Raw genomic sequence first — 25,087 nt, 5'->3', positions numbered from 1 at the left:
ATTATATCCTAGCTGGATAAAGTATTTTTGGCTGCATATTTTTCTCATTTAACACCCCTGAATATATCATGCCAGTCCCTTCTGGCCTGTCAAATCTCTGTGGATATGTTTTCTGCCAGTCTAATGTTTCTGCCCTTATAGGTTAAGGACCTCTTGTCCTGAGACGCTTTCAGGATTTTCTCTTTAGAGATATAGAAATATAATATTCATAATATGAAATACAGGGGGAAATGTACAATGTGTAAAAAGAAAAATTAATATATTGGACTTCATCAAGTTCAAAAAACAAAGCAAAACATTTACTCTGCGATAGATCTTGTTAAGATGGAAAGATACTGAACAGTTAAACAAATCAGGATACATCTATCTGCTCCACAAAATATTACTCAACAATATAAAGACATAAACTGTTGACATACATAAAACACTTGATGAATCACCAGAAAATTATCCTGGGTGAAAGCCAATCCCCATAAGATATGTTATATGATTCCATTGAGATGTCATTCTTGAAATGACATGATTATAGAAATGGAGGACACATTGGTGGTTTCAGAGTTTAAGAAGGGAGTGCTGGTGGGAGGCAGGAGGGCAGAGCTATAAAAGGGCATCACGATGGATGGAACTGTGCTGATCGGAATGTTCTGTATGTCGAGTGTATTAGTGTCAATGCCATGCTGTGACATTATTATATCGTTATCATTGCAGGAAATTCAGTGAAGTATACACAGTATTTTTCTGTATTATTTCCTATTTCAGCATGTGAATATATAATTATTTAAATGTTAAAATAAAACATTTAATTAAAAAGAAAAATGATGAGTTAAAACTGCATGCTATGGCCAATTAACAGCAAATTACAGTTTGGTGAAATATAATTCAATGAATAAATAAAGCAGGGGTAAAATTTAGCAGACTTCAGGTAAAATGTAATACATTGACATACTTGATTTGACTCGGAAAATATTTTGAAAAGGGACATCATTAGCTTGTTAGTGCTGCCATCACAAAATACTACAGACTGGGAGGCTTAAACAGCAGAAATGTATATTCCTATAGGCAGGTTTTGTTTCATCTAAGGCTTCTCTTGGTGGCCCTCAGATGGCCACCTTCTTGCCGTGTCCTCATATGGTCGTCTCTTGGTCTGTGTATTTTCTATGGCCTAATCTCCCTCTATATGGACACTAGTTATACTGGATTAGAACCTATTCATTATACCTCACTTTACCCTTTTCAAAGCCATATCTAAAAACATCGTTACATTTTGAGCTACTGGAGGTTAGAATTTCAATTTATGTGTTGCTGTGGGGAAGACAGAGCTAAACCTGTAACAGAAACCAACACTTAGATATTAAAGAGATTCCAAGTACAATTTCAAATGTTTGTTATTTTAGAGCCCACAGTTAGCTATGGGAACTACTGATAGTACCTAAGGAATGAGTCCCTGCTGCAAAAGCATATGTACACATGGACTCAAAACTGTTTAACCCTCATACACCATGCACACAGACACGCACGCACACACACGAGCACACGCATTAACGCGCACGCACACACGCACACCCACACACAGACACGCACACACACGTGCGTGCACACAGACGCGCACACACACATGCAGCCCTAGAGTGTCCTCTTGACTCCTTCAGTAAATGCCTGGCCCATGTGTCATATAGCTTGTGAGGTCTGGAATATGGCATCCTGTACGCTTCAGATGGAGGAGGATTGAGAAGAGTGAAGAGAAAGACTGTGAAAGGGAAAGCACGAGGGCTCCATAAATGGACAAACTTAGCACTTTCCTAAGCAATACTCTGTCAGGAAATAGCAGCTACTTGGTTTGACATTTACAAAGAACAGACAGTGTCTCTCTCCAAAGGGCTTAAAAACATTCTGTCAACAACGAATTAGTTCATTATTTTAATCCTTCTTTATTTTTCTGGGTTTGATCAGAGTTGACATTTATTCCTGGCTTTCCCCTATGAGTTTACCAAGTATACCAATGGCATGAGCTGCGGTGCACTGATTTATTGAGAGCATTTCTATGCACATAAATGATCCTCCTCAGTACAAACCATTAAAACAGGTTGCAACCATGTCACTGTAGTTTGACCATGAGAATATTTTACTAGATAGGGAATGCCAGTCATTTATTAGCACGAGAGCAACAAAAGAAGAAAAAGGATAAAAATGTGACAATTATTTCCTTAAATGCAAAGTAAAAGTCTCAAATTCTACATAATGCAAAATGGAGAAGTTATAGGAAATATGAAGAGGCAGAGGGCACTTTTATTTTATACTGGAGCCTGGTGTTACAGTTACATTGTTGCATCTTACTGTTTACTTGCCCAGATTTACTAAATGAAATATTAACTAATCAGCTTATTAAAAGACAAACAGCCTGGAAAGAATTCACAATGTCACTGCAAATAACACAAGGCACTTTTGTTTCAGAAAATAAAGTATTTATAAAGCAAAAAAATTAAGAAATATACATATAACAGTTTATAGTTTTAACAGTGTTTTCATTTATAGTATACCAATTGGTTTTATCCTCATAAATGTGTGAGGAAAATCTAACCAAAAATGAGTTTTCCAAATAGATCTATACTTGATTTCACCAATTTGCTTCAGTGTTTCCCAGTAGTAATGCTGACTTCACAAAGTAAGTGTTCAGGACATTGGTTGTCCGAACTCTGTGGCCAATTTACTCACTGAGCTTTACATACACACACACACACACGCACTCACTCATTAAGAAACTATAAGATTCAATGAAATAGTCCATAAGTTTCCTTCAGTTTTATATTTTATGACTTTATAATCTTTATAATTTTGTTTTTTTAACTCAATGAACTTGTTCATATAGCGCAGTAGCAAATCAATAAAGCCTAGGGAGATTACAAATGCAAGTTAAGACAATTCTGAGTAGACATCACTAGGGTAATAAACAGGTGGGTTCTATGGCCCCTCAAAGGAGATAATCTGCTATCATAAGTTATCTTTGAGACAAAACAAATTTGTAAATATATGGTTTTCATAAAACTGAAAAGTAATTTTTTTTTAAAGATTTTATTTATTTTACAGAGAGAGAGACAGCGAGAGAGGGAACACAAGCAGGGGAAGGGGAGAGGGAGAAGCAGGCTTTCTGCTGAGCAGAGAGCCCAATGCGGGGCTCGATCCCAGGACCCTGGGATCATGACCTGAGCTGAAGGCAGACACTTAACAACTGAGCCACCCAGGCACCCCTGCAAAGTAATTTTCTTTAAAATAAATATTTTAACATGTTTTTTCTCCTTTTTCTCAAGAGATTCTAGAAGTCATAAAACTAAAATGTATGGTTATGGAAGTATGTCTTTTTTCATAATCTTAAACCCATACTTTGAATATTGAGTCTTTCTTTGGCTTTAGAATTAAGCAATGGGTAATGACAATATATGAGGAAAATATCTCTGTGTTTAGATGAATGTCCTATTTTGCAGAAGAGACAGAAAGATGAGGGGGAGAGAGAGAATTAAGCAAAAAAGAGATTCTGTGATTCTGTGTGTGTGTGTGCATGTATACACAAATATATATGTATATTGTCTGTTTTGGAAAACATCAAGTTAAATTGATATATTCAGATTTACCTTTTATAGGACACTTAAGGGCCTTTAAAAGCCATACCATGTACAATTCAAAGCATAAGTCTTGGACCATTTAGTTACAAGAGAAATAATCCTCAGTATGACTGAAGGACAGTAATCAATTCACAGTTAAGACTGAATTATTAAGTAAAAGTTGAAATTCATTCAAAACACTTTGCAGGCAGATGGGCATGGACTTTGTATCCAAATCTAGGTTCTAATTTGGCCTTAAACTTTTCTTGAGTTTGATTCTTGGCCAATTGATGGCCTGTTAAAACATTAACCTCTTTATCTCTAAAATATAGATAATATCACCAACATTACTGAGTCTTTGAGAAGATTAATGTTTTCCTGGGTAGTAATACATGCTAAAAGAAACTATTACTACTATCATTTCTGTTACCACCACCACCAGGGAAAGTACATGGAACTTATACTGAACAGATTTATACCTGATATTGCTGACAAGAATACAATTGCGAAACTTTCATTATATGATAACGACTTATCCTATTTGTGCTTGATAACTGCCCTGTTTTTTTTGTTTTGTTTTGTTTTATTTGGTGGTGGTGGTTATAACTTGCCCTCTCAAAGTTTTAGACTTACTGACTTTAAGCTTCTTCAAAATTATTTTGAAAATAAAGGATGGTCACATTTTTTTAAATTGGATATATTTATATTTTTTCTCATTATAAGCCAACCCAGCCACCTGTTTCCTCAAGGTAAACACGAGGCTTTGGGAACTTTTGATGTGCACTCTCCAGGCTTTCTTTGTAATTGGCTCTTGTCTTTTATTCATGTTTGGGGTAAATGCAGAGTCCTCTTTGCTGTGATTTAGAGGGACTTTGGAAGAGTCAAGAAATCATCTTTGTGAGTATATTTTTCTGAAATGGGATAAAAGACCATCTTCCAAATGTCACCTCTATAACAGTATGATTTCTGTCTTTTACTTTGTGTAACACATCCAAAATCCAAATGTCATATAGGGAACAAAAGAATGCTACATGGTCCCTCGAATTGTAAAACAAATGTTAAATTTTAATTTTCAACTTGGTAACTACCTTACCAAAATTAATATTGGTATATTTTGAATCAAGTTGATGATCTCCATTAAAAAAATGTTAGAATGGGGTATCAGTGCTCACTTTGAAGCAAAGTGATTCCCTGAAGAGATAACATTTAGCACTTAATGTGTTGGTAAATGCCAGAATGTGGGGTGCCTTTAAATTGACATGATATAACGTCAAAATTACAATAGCCTTACACTTGTGTGCTTAAATTGAATTCTTTAAGCAAATTTAAAGGCAAGACTTCGCTTACGCAGTGACCATTCCTAACTGAAGGCCATTTTTTTAGAGGCATTATCTGTCCCTTTAATTTTTAAATAACATGCAATATTGATTTTACAAAATGAAAACAAAGTTACTGGGGCAGAGTGAGAAACTATTTTAAATAATGTAATATAATTTAGAAAATTGTAACTGGTGCATTTTGGCAAGTGCAGGACCAGTTATGTTATGGCACCTTGTAAGAGTGAAAATGTCTCAGCTGTTACAATCAGGGCAAGTCCTGGCAGATTTGAAGTTAGTGTTAATAGAAATGCTGAATTCAAAGGTATTTTAACAGATCACTAATGTGATGAAATCATTAGTAGAGGTATTACCTGTATCCTGCATTTATACAAACTAACCTAAAGGAGTTCATTAGTAATAAGTATAGTTTACTGTTTTTAAAGAGTTGAAGTCCTTCACAGCCCAAGAGGTATAAACACATATCATTTTTGCTTCAGAAAATTTTCTTTTTTATTTGCTTTAATGTGATTAGTCTTGAAATCAAATACTAATATTTTTAATAAAAAAAATGTTCATCACCTATTCTCACGTAACCATCAACCCCGAAAATATTTAACATATAACTGGCAATTATTAAAAACAAAAATAACTGATAACTACTTTGTCTTAAATTTATCTCTAGAAGTACATTTTGGTATCATGGAATAATACCAAATACTTGTGTTTGAGATTCAATTTGTTGTATTTTGAGCAAAGTATATTTGTTAAGATAAATTAAAGCATATCAGCAGCTTTTAGAGCAACTTTATAATATTTTTATAGAATTATCTATAGTAAAACTTTCTATTAAAGAGAATTTGAAAAATTTTTAATATATTACTATATTTATTGTAAATATGACACTATAAATATACCTTTTATTTTTTCAATTATGTTCTCTACAAGTTATATTTCCTGTCATAAGAATCTTCAGTTAAATAACAAATTGTGGTTAATGAGTTACTCCTAACCTCTTCTTAAACCTTTCATATTCCTGGGGCACCTGGGTAGCTCAGATGGTTAAGCATCTGCCTTCAGCTCGGGTCATGATCCCAGGGTGCTGGGATCGAGCCCCGCATCAGGCTCCTGGCTCAGCAAGGAGCCTGTTTCTCCCTCTCCCTCTGCCTCTCTCCCTGCTCATGCTTTCTCTCTCTCTCTCTGTATCTCTGTGTCTCAAATGAATAAATTTAAAAAAAAATCTAAAAAAAAAAAACAACTTTCATATTCCTAACATGTGGTTTTTATTATTAATTTATAATTATATAATTGTAATTTATAACTAAATTGATACTAAAATATTAATTTCTGTATTTTTATGAAAAAAATCTTAAAGGCAATGTGGTTTGTTTTAAAGACTGTAGAACATTGAAATGTTTTCTTCTAGATAGACAATCAGTAGATATTTTAGCTATGTATGTGCACATGTTTATTTTTAGTAAATGTTTGTAATCATGTCTTTTTCCCTTAAAGTATTATTGCCTTTCACTTTATAGAAATATACAATCTTAGTCATTATAAAATTTAGAGATTTATGTGTGCTGGGGTAAAAGACATATACTAAGATGGTGGTATGAGAATTTTGTCCTTTGCCCTGACAAACTGCCCTTTCAATGACAGTGAATTCTGAAAGCCCAGCTCACCCCCCTAACAGGAGCCTCTAAAGGGCCTTTCAAGCTTCACACTCCCCCATGGAGTTGGCTGAGGTACCTACTGTGCTTCCAGTCCAATCCCCCCTCTTCCCAGGCTTGTTGTTGCCCTTGCCTCATAGTGGAAATCCTGAAAGCAGCTCCTGCATGTAAATCTCCATCTCTGAGTTTACTTCCCAGGGAAACCAACCTCTATGTTTGCACCAGCAGTTAGTCCATGAAAACAGATGCTAAAATGGAACTTTGATGCTGAGCTAGATCACCTGTTGGCTGGCTGACAATAAAGAGCTGCTCCTTGCAGTAGGTGAAGCCTGGATCATCTCTGGCACAGGTAACAGTATAATTGTTAAAATTTCATCTGGTGGTGAGTTCGACAGTGTACCAGCAGGGAAAAAAAAAAAATGCAACTAGCAGTGAAAGGTATCGGCACTTAAAAAACATGAACAAAATTGTAACTGTCACAGCAAAGAAACTGGATACCTTCAGGGGTGAGTGGAGCTGGGGAGAAATACATGAAAGGCCAGAAATTATAAGTCATCAATGAAAAGCTAAGTGTGAACTCAACAGTGCCCCCTTCACAGCATATCAAAACATCCTCCCATCCAGCAACGGATGGGCAGAGACAGCTGAGGCTCAGGCCCAGAATTTTATCATCAATGTAGGAGAATCAGGAGAAAGATAGATTCTCAGCCTAAGCAGGTCTGCCATGCCAATCAAGGCTTTGATTCAGCAAGAAGCAAAAGACGGGATTCAGAGGTGGTTCTGCAAGAGGAACAGGGGCTATGTGGGCTTGTACTCCCTGCTCCACCATTTCTTAGCCCTGTTTGACTCTGAACAAGTTACAGCATCCTGTGTCCCAGTTTCCTTATTTGGAAAATGAGAAAAATAATAAAAGCTCCTCCATAGTTTATGCAGATTATATCAATTTGTATACATAAAGCACTTGAATATTTGATATCATTATTACTCTTAATATAACTTTGAAAAGGATAGAGTCTAGCATAAAATGGATATATCATAAATATTTCCTAAATGTATAAATGAACAATAGGAACTCTCATTGACAGGCATGTGTATGAAAATGTGAGTGCTATACCCTATGCAAAATACAAGCATGAAAAGATACATAAGACATCACAACTGAATGACAGGAGAGACATGGACACTCGGTTGTAGTTTATGCCACTGCATAAGATTGACTCAAACAAATCATGACATGGATTGGTCCACATGCCCTCCCTTGTTATAGCACCACAATCAACTTATGATTTACTTTTTCTTAAATATTTTTTGCTCCTGTGACTGCATTTCCAGAGGCTTGTTTTGCAACAAACAAAAATATCTTTTATATTAGATTGAAAAGCCTGGAAGTGAACTATTCCTCTTTTATTGCAATCTTCTGTAATAAATGCTGTTTCTTTTTTTAGTTATCAATGAGAAATGGTTATTAAAATAACTGTTATACTTTCCGCTTTTTTAGTTATTTATTTATATGTGTAGCTTTGCACTTAGCCACAATGGTGTGGAATTATCCTTCTCCTTGCATTATCACTACGAAAACTCCGTGACACTTCACCTGTGGATTAGGTCTCAAAAGATTGTTCTCTCTACTGGCAAGTTTCATGGCATACTAGTGTCAACTTGGATGCTTGGAAAAGGAACAGACTGATGATGGGGAAACAAAGTACGAATTGTTTTACCTTCTCTGGCAGGAAATAAGGATGACAGCATGCCAGTCTTACTGTGCCTGCAGGGCAGACTCCATGCTCAGCACCTAAAATCTGTAGCAAAATTTGATAATGCCTATAAAGGTGTGTGTTCATGTAACTGTTATGCACCCTACGTGTGATGGTAGAAGTTAGATTTTACTTATGTCGCTATAATTACATTAAGTACGGATTTTTAAATCCATTAACTTCAGGGGACACTCTGCTTCCTACCACAACATGGTGCAAAAGAGTGACTACTCCTCCTCTCTGCCAACTTGTCACTGGAAATGGATGTGTGTAGTTCTATGTACTCTTTTCAGGTTACGTACTCTGTTCTGACCATCATTTTGTGTCATGTCATTTTTAAGAAGAATTTTCAACTCCATACAGCAGGAAGAGGAGGAAATTGGTTTTTTAATTCTGACCTGAAAACATGTGGTCCACTGTCAAGGAGCTTCTTAGAGAACTATGAAACACTGCCGAGTCAGTAGTTTATGGCCTTCAGTTACTCTGTCCGTATTAAATACTAGAAATAGAAGAAAAACGTGCAAGGTGTGCTCCAGCCCTTGCATGCCTCAGTAATTACGTGAGAAAGCAAAGCAAAGACAGATAAAAGACCAAGAGTCGAGGAGCATATGAAGTACTCACATTATTGCATAGTCAGGATATGTAATAAAAGGTCAAAAAAGGGGAAGCTAATAAAATTATAACAGCTGAGAATACCTTATAACAGTAATCAGTTACTAGGTAAGTTTAAAATATGGACATTGATCTTAGGATTTTATTAAAGAAACCATGGGTGCTCTAAGACCTCCCAGGGGGGCAGTCTGGGGTCTGGGGGTGGTGAGAGGGTGCTGCCTGGACAAGTTGTGATTTCGCTTGGTTTCCCCCAAGAGTGGACCCTGAGACAAAGACTGTTCAGGTAGCTCATCTGGGTGGTAATCTCAGAAAGAGTGGGTGAGGAAGTGGTTAAAGTGAGAGAGACAAAGGAAAAGCCAGGCAGTTTCTTTGTCATTGAAGACGCATCATAGGACAACTGATGCTAGACCCGAAGGATGGAAACTGATACCTCACCAATATTCAGAATTTTCATAAAAACAGTGAAAGGACTTTTACATGTGAATCACTTGAATATTTCCAGTATTTTGTTGTTGCTGTTGGTTGTGGAAACACGCTTAGATATTGATATATATATATTTTCTCCACGTTTCATGACTGACTGGCAAGAATAACACATAAATGGGAATGGGGATAGCTGAAGGAGAAAAGGGCGATGAGCACGAGACCAGTCTAATATAACAGGTAAGAGCATGGACTTTGAAGTTACACAGTCCTAGTTCTGAAATTGATTATAAATATACTTATTAACTGAGCCATCTGAAGTACAGTTTCCTCACTTGTAAAATGCATATCTATTATCACAAACTTCGTAGTATTATATGTGTTAATTAAATGCTATGATTTGTGTGAATCTCTCAACACAATGTCTGGCACATAGTAAAGATCCCTGTTTGATTTTACTGCATAAAGTCATAAAAATGTGCCTTAGGCAGAGAAAAGAACCACAGCAGTTGAAAAAATAGTTTGCACATAGATTTCTTAGATTTAGTCTACCTAATCTACGTTTAAAAAATATTCTGTTACTACCGTATAGAAATGAGATGTTCATTTTGCCCAATTTAAATACCAAATTTTCGTAGTTATGCATATACTGCTTTAAAAACCCAAACTTGGTGCATAATAGATTTTCAAGAGTTCCACTGGAATTAAAGTAAAATATTGGCACTATTTTGTGATGTTTTTGGTTTAATCAGTTCAACATCTAAAGGAGTAAAATACAACAGTGCCAACTCTTTCATTATTCTTAATTATATTTTACTTAAAAATAATTTCCACAATATTGTTTTTTGAGATCCCATGATAGTATATAACTTCAAAAATATTAACTATCTTCTAAATCAAGAGTTGGTAAACTGCAGTCCCTTAACCAAATCTAGCCTTCTGTCTTGTTAATAAAGTTTTCTTGGAATACAACCATGTTCATTCATTTAAATGACCTTACAGAGGTCATCTTGTACAATGACTCTTGATTTGCCAAGAGAAAAAAGACCCAGACAGGTTAACACATTAACTCAAAATTACAGAGTTAGTCAGTGACAGAACACAGATGAGAGCTCAGATCTTCTTCTTTATATTTCAATGCATTCCAATTTGAAAAAAAAAAAGTATCTTTTTAATTAGTGGGAAAAATATACATGGTCTATGTTCCCCTAAAGAAGTTTAGGTTAATTTATAAAAAGCAAATCTGTTTTTTAATGAAACTTTGTGAGTATTAATAAAAGTGAAAAATGCACTGAAAAAACTGAATTATACTCTCCTTGTTTAGGTAATCTCCCTCCAAAAATAAGGTGTACAAATATACCTCACAACAAAAGCATATGACATCAAGTCAATAGAGAAGTAATATCATATTGTACAGAATTTTGGGAATTTGCATAAAATTCATAAAATTTATGAATTTATAAGACATTTTCATCTTTCATTTCATCTCCCTCTGCCCCTGCTCATGCACTCTCTATCAAATAAATAAATAAAATCTTTCAAAAAAAATGAATAGATAAATCTTCTTTAAAAATGTTGGTGTACCCCAGATTCCATGGTCCCCAGAATTGAGCTGGATATCTACCAGACCACTCTGAGCACCCACGAAACCAGCCTGAGATATAAGAAGATGTGGATCTCTACAAACAGAGTATCGAGGCAGATGGTTTCGAGGTACGAAGTGGGGAGCCGTGATTCCACAGGCAGATATCAGGATAAACGGCAGTGGGAGGATGCCTGGCCGTGGGGATGCTACACTGCCAGTGAGCGACAGCCTCGCGCACTGGGGATGGGGCACAGACTTGCACACTTGTAGTGGCAGGGAAAGGACTTTAGGGCAGCCCCCTGGACGGAAACCCGGAGTGGCAGGGTCGCGCTTGTGAACGGGGAGTGGCTGGCCGTTTTAGAAGCACAAAGGGCAGAGACATGCCCCGACCTGGAGGCAGGACTGGGGGCATGGAGGAGGGGCACACAACCCAGGACGCTGCAGTTTATAGCAACACAGGCAGCAACTGAGATAGTGTGGCCTGGAGAGCTTACTGAAGAACAGACTGTGATCTCTCTGCTCTGAGGCACAGGGTGGGAAATGGTCTCTTCTGCTCTGACTCGTGGAAGAGACATGGAAAGCCTCCAGGGAAAGCCTCCAGAGAACAAAAGCCCCCAAAACTGGTTCCCGCTGAACCATACCCTGCCACAGGGGGGCAGGGCAACTCTGCCCAAACAGGGTTGCCTGAGTAACAGTGCAGCAGGCCCCTCCCCCAGAAGACAGGCTGGGAAAACAAGAGGCCAGCAATCCTAAGGTCCCAAGAAAACAGGTGCATCTTGCTTAGGTTGTGGTCAATAATTTGGACTCTATACATTCCCTCAACCACCCCTCAACAGAATGACTAGGAGGAGGAACCCCCAAAACAGGAAAGACTCAGAGTTTATGACTTATGCCACAGATTTACAAATGGGTGCAGATATAACCAAGATGTTGGAGATGGAATTCAGGCAAGCAATTGTGAAGACAATGGCTAGAATGGAGAAATCAATTAATGGCAACATAGAGTCTCTAAGGGCAGAAATGAAAGCTGAATTGGCAGAATTTAAAACTGCTATCAATGAGATCCAATCTAATCTAGATAATCAAACAGCTAGGATAAGTGAGGCAGAAAACCCAATCAGTGACCTGGAAGACCATTTAATAGATAAAAAGGGATAAGAGGAGGCCAGGGAAAAACAACTCAGAATCCATGAAAATAGAATCAGAGAAAAAATGACACCATGAAGTGTTCCAATGTCAGAATAATTGGAATCCTGGAGGGAGTGGAGAGAGAGAGAGGACTAGAAGATGTATTTGAGCAAATTATAGCTGAGAACTTCCCTAATTTGGGGAATGAAACAAACATTCGCGTCCTAGAGGCAGAGAGGACCCCTCCCAAGATCAAGGAAAACAGGCCAACACCCCAGCATGTAATAGTAAAACTTGCAAATCTTAGAACCAACGAAACCATCTTAAGGGCAGATAGGGGGAAGAGATTCCTTACGTACAGAGGGAGGAACATCAGAATAACATCAGACCTATCCACAGAGACCTGGCAAGCCAGAAAGGCCTGGCAAGACATATTCAGGGTACTAAATGAGAAGAACATGCAGCCAAGAATACTTTATCCAGCAAGGCTGTCATTTAGAATGGATGGAAAGATGCAGAGCTTCCACGACTGGCAGAACCTGAAAGAATATGTGACCACTAAGCCGGCCCTGCAAGAAATATTAAGGGGGGGTTCTATAAAAGGAGAGACCCCAAGAGTGATATACAACAGAAATTTATAGGGACAATCTATAAAAACAACGTCTTCACAGGCAACATGATGACAATTAATTCATATCTTTCAATAATCACTCTCAACGTGAACAGCCTAAATGCTCCCATAAAATGGCACAAGGTGGCAGATTGGATAAAAAGACAGGACCCATCCATATGCTGTCTACAAGACACCCATTTTGAACCTAAAGATACATCCAGACTGAAAGTGAAGGGATGGAGATCCACCTTCCATTCCAGCTGACCCCAAAAGAAAGCTGGGGTAGCAATTCTTTTATCAGACAAATTAGATTTTAAATTAAAGTCTGTAGTTAGAGACACAGAAGGACACTATATCATTCTTAAAGGGTCTATCCAACAAGAAGATCTAATAATTGTAAATATCTATGCCCCCAACATGGGAGCAGCCATCTACATAAGCCAATTGTTAACCAAAATAAAGAGTCATATTGATAACAATACATTAATTGTAGGAGACTGTAATACTCCACTCTCAGAAATAGATCATCTAAGCAGAAAATCAACAAAGAAACAAGAGCTTTGAATGATACACTGGACCAGATGGACCTCATAGATATATAAAGAATATTCCACCCTAAAACAACAGAATACTCATTCTTCTCAAGCACACATGGAACTTTCTCCAGAATAGACCATATATTGCATCACAAATCAGGTCTCAAGCGATACCAAAAGACTGAGATTATTCCCTGCATATTCTCAGACCACAATACTTTAAAACTGGAACTCAATCACAAGAAAAAATTTGGCAGAAATTCAAACACTTGGAACCTAAAGACCACTCTGCTCAAGAATGTTTGGGTCAACCAGGAAATCAAGAATGAACTTAAACAATTCATAGAAATCAATGAGAACGAAAACACACCAGTCCAAAACCTATGGGATACTGCAAAGGTGGTCCTAAGGGGGACATACATAGCCATCCAAGCCTCACTCAAAAAAAATAGAAAAATCCCAAATTCACCAACTCTGCACCTTAAAGAACTAGAGAAAAAGTAACAAACAATGCTAAGCCACACATTAGAAGAGAAATAATTAAGATTAGAGCAGAGATCACTGAATTAGAAACCAGAAATACAGCAGAGCAGATCAACAAAACTAGAAGTTGGTTCTTTGGAAGAATTAATAAGATCAATAAACCACTGGCCAGACTTATCCAAAAGAAAAGAGAAAGGACCCAAATTAATAAAATTATGAATGAAAGGGGAGAGATCACGACTAACACCAAGGAAATAGAAACAATTATTAGAAATTATTATCAACAACTATATGCCCATAAACTGAGCAATCTGGATGAAATGGAGGCCTTCCTGGAAACCTATAAGCTGCCGAGACTGAAACAGGAAGAAATCGACAACCTGAATAGGCCAATAACCAGTAACAAGATTGAAGTAGTGATCAAAAACCTCCCAAAAAACAAGAGTCCAGGGCCCGATGGATTCCCTGGGGAATTCTACCAAACATTCAAAGAAGATATAATACCTATTCTTCTGAAGCTGTTTCAAAAAACAGAAACAGAAGGAAAACTTCCAGACTCATTCTACGAGGCCAGCATTACCTTGATCCCCAAACCAGGCAAAGACCCCATCAAAAAGGAGAATTTCAGACCGATATCCCTGAAGAATATGGATGCCAAAATCCTCAACAAAATCATAGCTAATAGGATCCAACAATACATTAAAAGGATCATCCACCACGACCAAGTGGGATTTATCCCCGGGATGCAAGGGTGGTTCAACATTCGCAAATCAATCGATGTGACAGAACACATTAATAAGAGGAAAGAGAAGAACCATATGGTCCTCTCAATTGATGCAAAAAAGCAGTTGACAAAATACAGCATCATATAGGGATAGAGGGAACATTCCTCAAGTTCATAAAATCCATCTATGAAAAACCCACAGTGAATATCATCCTCATGGGGAAAAGCTGAAAGCCTTTCCCTTAAGATCAGGAACACATCAAGGATGTCCACTCTCGCCACTATTGTTCAACATAGTACGAGAAGTCCTAGCAACAGCAATCAGACAACAAAAAGAAATAAAAGGTATTCACACTGGCAAAGAAGAAGTCAAACTCTCTCTTTTCGCAGTTGACATGATACTTTATCTGGAAAACCCAAAAGACTCCACCCCCAAATTACTAGAACTCATCCAGCAATTCAGTAATGTGGCAGGACACAAAATCAATGCACAGAAATCAGTTGCTTTCTTATACACTAACGACGCAACTGTAGAAAGAGAAATTAGAGAAACGATTCCATTTACAATAGCACTAAAAACCATAAGATACTTCGGAATAAACCTAACCAAAGAGGTAAAGGATCTATATTCTAGGAACTACAGAACACTCATGAAAGAAATTGAAGAAGACACAAAAAGATGGAAAAATATCCATGCTCATGGATCGGAAGAATAAACATTGTTAAAATGTCTATGCTACCCAGAGCAGTCTATACCTTCAATGCCATCCTGATCAAAATTCCAATGACATTTTTCAAAGTGCTGGAACAAACAATCCTAAAATTTGTATGGAATCAGAAAAGACCCTGAATCACCAAGAAAATGTTGGAAAAAAAACAAAGCTGGGGGCATCACGTTGCCCAATTTCAAGCTATACTACACAGCTGCGATCACCAAGACAGCATGGTACTGGCACAAAAACAGAGATATAGATCAATGGAACAGAATAGAGAACCCAAATATGGACCCTCAACTCTACTGTCAAATAATCTTTGACAAAGCAGGAAAAAACATGCAATGGAAAAAAGACAGTCTCTTCAATAAATGGTGCTGGGAAAACTGGACAGCCACATGCAGAAGAATGAAACTCGACCATTCTCTAACACCATTTACAAAGATAAACTCAAAGTGGATGAAAGACCTCAATGTGAGACAGGAATCCATCAAAATCCTAGAGGAGAACATAGGCAGTAACCTCTTTGACATCAGCCACAGCAACTTCTTTCAAGATACATCTCCAAAAGCTAGTGAAACAAAAGCAAAAGTGAACTTTTGGGACTTCATCAAGATAAAAAGCTTCTGCACAGCAAAGGAAACACTCTACAAAACAAAGAGGCAACCCACAGAATGGGAGAAGATATTTGCAAACGACACTACAGATAAAGGGCTGGTATCCAAGATCTATAAAGAACTTCTCAAACTCAACACCCAAAAAACAAATAAGTCAAAAAATGGGCAGAAGACATGGAAAGACACTTCTCTGAAGAAGACATACAAATAGCTAACAGACACATGAAAAATGTTCATCATCATTAGCCATCAGGGAAATCCAAATCAAAACCACATTGAGATACCACCTTACACTAGTTAGAATGGCAAAAATGGACAGGGAAAGGAACAACAAATGTTGGAGAGGTTGTGGAGAAAGGGGAACCCTCTTACACTGTTGGTGGGAATGCAAGTTGGTACAGCCACTTTGGAAAACAGTGTGCAGGTTCCTCAAAAATTTAAAAATAGAGCTACCCTATGACCCAGCAATTGCACTCCTGGGTATTTACCCCCAAAGACACAGATGTAGTGAAAAGAAGGGCCATATGCACCCCAATGTTCATAGTTACAATGTCTGCAATAGCCAAACTGTGGAAAGAGCTGAGATGCCCTTCAACAGATGAATGGATAAAGAAGATGTGGTCCATATACACAATGGAATATTACTCAGCCATCAGAAAGGATGAATACCCAACTTTTACATCAACAGGGATGGGACTGGAGGAGATTATGCTAAGTGAAATAAGTCAAGCAGAGAAAGTCAATTATCATATGGTTTCAATTATTTGTGGAACATAAGGAATAGCATGGAGGACATTAGGAGAAGGAAGGGAAAAATGAAGGGGGAGGAATTGGAGGGAGAGATGAACCATGAGAGACTATGGACTCTGAGAAACAAACTGAGGGTTCTAGAGGGAGGGGGGTGGGGGATGGGTTAGCCCGGTGATGGGTATTAAAGAGGGCACGTACTGCATGGAGCAGTGGGTGTTATACGAAAACAACAGATTGTGGATCACCATATCAAAAACCAATGATGTATTGTATGGTGACTAACAAAATATAACAAAATTTTAAAAAATTTTTTTAAAATGTCAAAAAAACATATCTGCAGAACTCAAAGGGAGGCAGATGTCTGCACTGCCCCAAAACAGTTAAAGTACTGTGTGAAATAATATGGAGCCTAGTATGCATTTTAATTTTTTATTGTGGTAAAGTATCCATAATATAAAATGACTATGTCCACAATTTTCGGTGTGCACCAGAGTGGCAGTGAGCACATGCACAATACTGTGCAGCCATCACCACTATGCTTTTATAGAATTTGGTAGTCATCCCCAAAAGAAACTCTATACCCATTAAATAATAATTTCTCATTCTCCCTGGCCCCTGGTAACCTCCATTATGACTGTGCTCTGTGTCTGCATAAATCTGCTTATTCTAAGTACCTTGTAAAAATGCAATAATGTAATATTTGCCCCTTATTGTCTGGCTTGTTTCATTTAGCACAATGTATTTTCAAGATTCATCCATACTGTAGTATGTATCAGAATTTCATTCCTTTTTACAGATGAATTGCATATATATATACACCATATTTTCTTTATCCATTCATCTGTCAGTGGACATTTGGGTTGTTTCCAATTTTTGGCTATTGTGAACAATGCTACTATGAATATTGATACACTGTTTGAATTCCTGTTTTCAATTTTTTGGGTATGAACCTAAATGTAGAATTATTGAATCATATGGTAATTTTATTTTTACTTTTTGAAGAACCAGCATACTGTTTTCCACAGTGACTACACCATTTCACACTCTCACCAGCAATACACTGGTGTTTCAATTTCTCTGAATTCTCACCAACACTTGCTATTTTTCTTTTTTTGATAGTAGTCATCCTAATGGGTGTGAAGTGGTATCTCATGGTAGTTTTGATTTGCATTTTCCTAATGACCAGTGATACTGAGCATCTTTTATTATACTTACTGGCAATTTGTTATCTTCTTTAGAGAAATTCTATTAAAGTCTTTTGCCTATTTTTGAATTGTGGTGTTTGATTTTGAGTTGAATTTTGAGAGCTGAGATTTTTGAGTTGAGTTTGAGTTGAGTTTTGAGAGTTGTTAATTTTTAAGAGTTCTTTATATATTCTGGATATTAACCCCTTATCATATTTTTTATTGGCAAATATTCTCTCCGATTCTGTGGGCTATCTTTTCACTCTGTTGAAAATGTTCTTTGGTGCACAAAAGTTTTTTTTTTTTAATGAAGTCCAGTTTATCTAATTTTTTTGTTGTTGTCTGTGCATTTTATAACATATTTTGTTATACATTTTGATATCTGTGTGTACTCTACTTCACAAACCCTTGTCTTTCCCTGAACTGGCATGGGCAATTAAATTTTAGGAATAGACAAGAGGGCACTGGACCCCTTCTGCCTTAAACTCCGTGCCTTAAACTCCGCAGACAGGCCTCTCCCTACACCTCATACCCGTATAATGAAAACTGAGCTTCAAGGAACTATGAGAGAGGTGAGGGGTGTGGCCATTCCAAAGGCACATGTAATTTCCTGTGACGTTGTAGCATATGAGAGAGAAGAACATCTGTATCTACAACTGCTGTATCTTCACAGTTCTATGGAAAATGAAATACAGGGATTCTATTGTTACTGGACTGGACTGTCCAGGTGAAGACTGATAAATGAGTAATGTGTAAAATGACCATTCCCCCAACATCACCACCATGAAATGGTGCGTTAAGGTTTGTTTGTTAGTGGCTAAAATTGATAAACTTTTAATTTCTTTGCTTTGGTCTTGTCGTCTGAGCACAAGGAAGGCATCATATATGTCAAAGTTTATCAGAAATAAAAAGGAAATCTTTTTTTTTCCATTAATGAAAGAATCTACATTAGTAATTTAAATTTATTTTGTTTTTATGAATTTATTGCTAGACTTAAAATATATACAGACAGAAATGGACACAGACAAACCACACACACACACACACACACACACACACACCAACATAGTAACCCATGGTGGGAAATATTAATTATAAAATTATGTCGATTATCATTCTTGTCCTGTAGTAGTTTCAGTGGGAAATCAACTAATAATCAGAAATGGGGTTTATGAAAACAGAGAGAGAGAAGCTGATTACTTGACCCTAATGGCCCATCTCAGTAAACCATGGTATTCTTTTTTGTGCATTCTACTCTATGGATGCACTTGCAAGACCCAGCAGATATTCATGTGTAAAGGCTTGTGGAATCTTTTCATCAGATAGCACCACCTATTCTGGGAAGGAAATAAAAATGTTCTGTTCTGATTTTATATCACTTGCCAATAAGTGCCAGTACTAATCCTTTGGCCTCTTCTAGGTCTGTATAAAGATCTCCACAAATCTGAAACTGGCTTGAGAGTTTTATTCAGTTTGTCTCTCTCATTTTATCAAATCTACAAACCTCATATTGCATGAAGAAATTTTAAAGAGGTTCTCCAAGGACTTCTGCAAGAGACACCATCACTACAGGTGAACTAACTATGGACTAGTTAGTTTGATGGGCATAATTCTTATACGTCTATGCATTCTAGAGAAACCTTAGCACATATTTCAAATAAAGAGAAACTTCCTGAATTCCAACAGTCCAAGTTTAAGCTTTCATTTTCCATTTAAAAAATTCATTCTATATACATTGGCTAAAGGCTTTATGGTAAACCCCTACTATAGGTTATACTATATTTTGCCTTAAGAGATCACTAAAAATGCAATTTTGAGTTAGAGTTTTAATTTAAAAAGTGAAAGAATCATCTTTCTTGGAAGGAAAAATATACATTTGGATAGTTGAAATCATCACAAAAATCTAGCCAAAGATTTTAAATACCATTTAGCAAATGAGCACATCTGTATTTTATAAAGTGAACTCATATACGCTTCAAGACACATTATGAATATTTCATAGTAAAAGGCAGAGTAAAAAGGGATAGTGCATTAATCAGGAATATTTTACTTTCTAAATGGCTGTAGGATAGGCTGCCTAACATTGTATGTACATATTACACGCTCCAAGCTGTTTCAACAGTAATAGAATACTCTACCACTGAATTCTTCAGTGCATAATAAATGTTAAAAATATACTGAGAATCAAAATCATCTGAAGGCTACCTGTCCATTTCAATATAGTTTTTAAAAATTTTACTTACTTTCAATATTTTATGAACAGAAGGCTCTGCAAGCCAAGTGACTTACCACCCATTCTTGTCTCTCATAATCTTAATATCAGAGTAATAAATGCAGCCACCATGACTGATAATTTTGCAACAAGATTAGTTCACCAGTGCACTGATAGACTATTTTTTCCCCAATATGCCCAAAGTCTCATTAAAAACAAAACAAAACAAAAACCTAAGAAAACCTTTAGGTTGTTAGCTGGCCCTTAAATTTTTTTAAAGGAAAAAAGAATATTAGACAAGCTTTATGGGTCTACACAGGCAACAACATGTAATATCCTTGCTAGAGTAAGAGTTTGAAACATGAATTTTTCCTTCAGGTTGTAATTTCACATATCATGTTTTTAGAGTTTAATGCAATATTGATATAAAATCAGTCACTGGTCTCAGAAGAGATGTTCAGGCACAATTTCTCAGTTCATTTATTCATGTTATGAGAGATGTAGAAAAGAAAATCTCCATCGCGATTTGGATTTGCAAAGAGAAGTCAGTTTTCTCACAGATGTGTAATTTCTTGGCTTTTTCTCCTTGATTACCATGTTTTAAAAACAGAAACACAAGCAGCCACTTACTCTGTTGTCAGTAATATGACCTGATAAAAAGTGGTTAGCTTTATTTGGTCTGGCATCTACATTTAAGAATCAGAAACACAGCAGTAATCTGAGATGGCATGGTTAATGCTTCCTTTCCAAAATAACTGTGTGACCTCACTGTTACTTTCTTCCTGCTACTCCCTGTAGCAGGAAGAAGCACCTCAAGAACAAAGGTATAAGAAGCCACAGACCGAGGATGACAATGGGAGCTAAGCTGGTGTTCTGGGTGAAACTATCATCTATCTTCTCATGTTTCTCTGTTCCTTTTACAGAATCTCAGGTTCAGCAGGCCAGCATGAACTGCTGTGCTTTAAAGGTAATGCAGTATTATTCTGTACAGTGTCTACCAGATAATTAGAAATAGAGAAATGTTTTTGTAATTACTCTGTAATTATTACAATCACAAAGATGCAGCAGACTGAAAGAAGCAAGGAAAGAGGTTCAAGGTTGCAGTTTGAATTGGAAGAGCTGTCAGTATTATTTGACCTTGTGAGGTCTAACTATCTAAATTATTGGCTCTTGATTACATATTTTACTAAGGTTTTCTGGCATGTATACACCAATTCATTACACGTTTGCTTTTAACCAATCTTACAATTGAGTAAATTTTACTTATTATGTATTTTTTCAGTCTACTATTGAAAAAAATTTCAAACATACTGAGAGGCCATAGAGAAGAATCATTTGGTGGTTATCTTATTGTCTTGGGTCTCCAAAATATTCCCAAAATACCATGAACTCTTTTTTTCTTTTTACATCTCTACATTTCTTTGTCACCATGCCTTTGTCAATGGGTTATCATGATGTCTTCTAGAAACAAAGTTACATGTACTAATTTTGCTTCATAGCAATCCATTGTGTCCAAGGAAAGCAGGATAAGCTGTGAAATACTCCACTTCAATCCTGACATGCACTTTCTCACATCATGTCAGCAGCCCAGCTACAATTTCAATCGTACTCTTGTCTGATGACCCTAAAGTTGGTCCTTCCTTGTCAATATCTGAAGTAGAACTCTACTTATTTATAGTACTGACCATAATTTACAGTCATTTGTATGATTATATGTCTGCATGTATATAAATATATATGTATATAAATACCTATTTATTTGTGCTTCATGAACAGTATGTTTCTTTAAATATTTATTTTCTTCCCCTACCCCAAACACACACACAAAGGATTCATGAAAGCCAAGTTTCTATTTCACTGATCAGCACTTACATATGTTAAGGGCACAGAAATACTCCCTTAACAGATGTTACATATGTTAAGGGCACAGAAATACTCATTAACAAGTGCAAGCACAACAGAATTATTTCTCTACAAAGTTAATTTTCTGTCAAATTATATAAAAAACATTCCAGCTTTTGCTGTATCTTTCCCTCCCTATCTAAATAAAACACAAAAATAATAAACACAATATTTAAAAAAATTATTTGTTGACTTTGCTTTTTGTAGTTTTGATCTTTCAAGAATAACAAATACAGTTTGATTTTTTAAATGATTAGCTTTCCATATAACAAATAATGTACTTCATTAAATGAGTGACATAATGCTTCATGCTAATCCTAAATTAAAGGACTAGGAGGACACAAATAACAGCCATAATCATTGTCTTCAAGGAGACTGAGTACCGTTAGTTACAGACACTGATCATACCACTTTGTGACATGTTCACTTAATAATAGAGAAGCTCTCACAAAGCTGTACTGCATACAAATAATAAAATATTAAGTTGCAAAACACGCTTCAGGGAAATATTTTTGCACTCTGTGAGTACATATAAGAAAACTATTTAGGATGGGTAATTTCCCTCACTGAATTGAACAGATCTGTTTAAGTCACACATTTAACTAAAACTGAAAGGAAATATCGTAGTCGTATTTCCCTAAACTGTGTATATAATTTAGTGTCAAATATTGTTCTTTCAAGTTATTAAAGCTCCTAATTAAGTACAAGTGAATTAAAGTTAAGGAAGCCCAAGATATTTTAATTACAGGTTTTATAAGCATGGTATAGTGGTTGTTCAAGGCCAGAGGCATGCCATAAAGAACTGTTTTTCTCCTATATTATGATTATCTTCATTTTTAGCCAGTTTTGTTCCATAATCTCTGCATGTCTCATGAATGTTAGTTCATGAAGTTTACTGACTGATTCAAAAATGAAAACAAATTATTTTACAGTCAGAAATGAATGATTCCTTTACCTGTAATTTATATGTGCTTTGAGGAAGAGAAAATAAAAATCTTTCATGTCTCATTTAAGCTTCCAGTTTATTTTGAGCCCATTCTTAATTGAAAAAAAGAAAAATCTTGAATTTTTTTAAATCGCTAAAAAAATATTTTACGTTCTCTTGCCATTTCCTTAGGTGCTCTCTTACAGGACTTCTGTATGTATTTCACTACTTCAAGGCTCCCCTCAAAATGAATCTAATTCACTAAGGTGAGTAACATTTATTAGTTATTAGAATAGCATCTTCCCCGCCCTCTCCCCTCTCTCCCCCCCCCCCCCCCCCCCCCCCCCCCCCGGAAATCTATATGGTTCAATAGAAACAGCCCATGATTGGGAGAAAGAGACTCTAAATCTTCCTTAATAATGTCACTATAGGTAAATCATTAATCTCTCTGTGTCTTGATGCATTTACTCTCAGAGGAAAAGGGTATTTTTTAAGGGCAAAATAGCTAAGTGCACTAAAAAGCAAATTCAGTGAAAGGAGTTAATGTTGCTGTTAATTTTTGTTACCATCATCACCTCGTCTTTGGACTCCTGGAGAAGAAATGGAGCAACCTTCACATCCACATAGCGCAAGGTCAAAGCGAAAAGTCAAAAGTACTGGATAGAAATGAGGAATCCTAGGGGCACCTGGGTGGCTCAGTCAGTTCAGCATCTGCCTTCGGCTCAGGTCATGAATTCAGGGTCCTGGGATCAAGTCCAGTGTTGGGCAACCTGCTCAGCAGGGAGTCCTCTTCTCCCTCTCCTTCTGTCCTTCCCCCCCTGCTCGTGCTCTCTCTCTCTCTTTCTCATGCACTCTCCCTCTCTCCCCCTCCAAATAAATAAAATCTTTAAAAAAAAATGAGGAAGCCTATATTTCAATCATAGTTGGAATTTTCTCTCACAAGGTTTCTGTTTGATCATTTTGTTGATAAGAAACTCTAATGAATGCACAGAATGTCAAATTAGAGTCAAACAATCCAAACTTCCATTTAATCTTGATTTACATGTAGGCTGTGTTGTTTTTATATTTTCCCAGTACACAGCACACAATAACAGAATACAAGATAATTTTGTGAGTTTCCATTTTGTTGTTCACTAGCTACATTTACCCTATAAATAAGGGAACTGAGCAAATGATTTATAAATTCCCTTTTAATTCCATTTCTGTGAGGTTATATGGCTGATATGTTTAGGTATGTGTACATATATACACACAGATATATACCTATGTCTATAAGACTATATACATCTATGTCTATATATGGTCTTGTTGAAATATTGGGCAAATGAAAATCAAGAATTCACATGAGTCAAGAAACAATGTATAGGGGAGCACTGAAGCATAGAGCATGTTAATGTAGATTGCATGAAACAAAAGGAAAAATTTTTTTAAAATCACAGAAAAAGTATTTTTTAAAAAAGATTATTTATTTGAGAGAGACAGTGAGAGCATCAGCAGGGGTGAAGGATAGAGGAAGAGGGAGAAGCAGACTCCTCACTAAGCAGGGAGCCCAATGTGAGGCTCGATCCCAAGACCCTGAGATCATGCCCTGAGCTGAAGGCAGACGCTTAACCAACTGAGCCACCCAGGTGCTGGCATGATGCTTAATGAACTGTAAGACCCCAAGAGTGTACTAAGTTTCTTCTTAAACAGCCAATATTTATTAAAGAATACCTAAGCCAAACTGTCTATAATTAAAAAGTTAAAATATAATTTCAGTTCAATTTCTGCTTTATAATGATGTAGACAGGCTCGATTTATTTGTTCCAGCTTCATCAATTCTCCCTGTCCTTTCTAGATTCCCATTCTTCAGTGTCTTCATGCTCAAATCATATTTGTACAAGAAGAAAATTCAAATTGACTAAAAACAAAATTAAGAAGTCTTTCAAGGGGATAAGTCAATCAGAGAAAGACATGTATCATATGACCTCACTGATATGAGGAATTCTTAATCTTAGGAAACAAACTGAGGGTTGCTGGAGTGGTGGGGGGTGGGAGGGATGGGGTGGCTGGGTGATAGACATTGGGGAGGGTATGTGCTATTGTGAGCACTGTGAATTGTGTAAGACTGTTGAATCACACACCTGTACCCCTGAAACAAATAATACATTATATGTTAAGAAAAAAAAGAAGATAGTAGGAAGGGATAAATGAAGGGGGGGAAATTGGAGGAGGAGATGAACCATGAGAGACTATGGACTCTGAGAAACAAACTGAGGGTTCTAGAGGGAAGGGGGGTGGGAGTATGGGTTAGCCTGGTGATGGGTATTAAGGAGGGCACGTACTGCATGGAGCACTGGGTGTT

The sequence above is a fragment of the Neomonachus schauinslandi genome, chromosome 6 (assembly GCF_002201575.2).
Source record: "Neomonachus schauinslandi chromosome 6, ASM220157v2, whole genome shotgun sequence".
NCBI lineage: Eukaryota > Metazoa > Chordata > Mammalia > Carnivora > Phocidae > Neomonachus > Neomonachus schauinslandi.
This window is presented reverse-complemented; position numbering follows the sequence as displayed.